Source organism: Penaeus monodon, chromosome 29, assembly GCF_015228065.2.
Source record: "Penaeus monodon isolate SGIC_2016 chromosome 29, NSTDA_Pmon_1, whole genome shotgun sequence".
Classification (NCBI taxonomy): domain Eukaryota; kingdom Metazoa; phylum Arthropoda; class Malacostraca; order Decapoda; family Penaeidae; genus Penaeus; species Penaeus monodon.
In genome coordinates, this window is record NC_051414.1 from 31382211 (window position 1) to 31382528 (window position 318).

A 318-nucleotide genomic window follows, 5' to 3' on the forward strand; every position below is an offset into this window, starting at 1 on the left:
CCAGCTTCATGGTGCGACGAGAGAGTGTCGAAGTGTTGCAGAGCGATTGCTGTATGGCGGCCCCTTCCTCCATAGCCCTTTATATACCCACTGAGGCCGCGTGGTCGGGGCTCCCTTCCTCGCTCCATACACGCGGGGAAATCCCTTTTCGTTGGCTGTTTTTTTGTCCTTGTTGTCTTTTTCCGTCCTTCCTTTTTTCTAATTTTACTTGTTTCCTATTCTTTTTCTTCACATTGTCTTTCAATTTTTCTTCAGGATATTTCCATAAGAATTTGCAACCTCAAAATTGGATCACGAAATGTTAGCTCGTAGATGGAT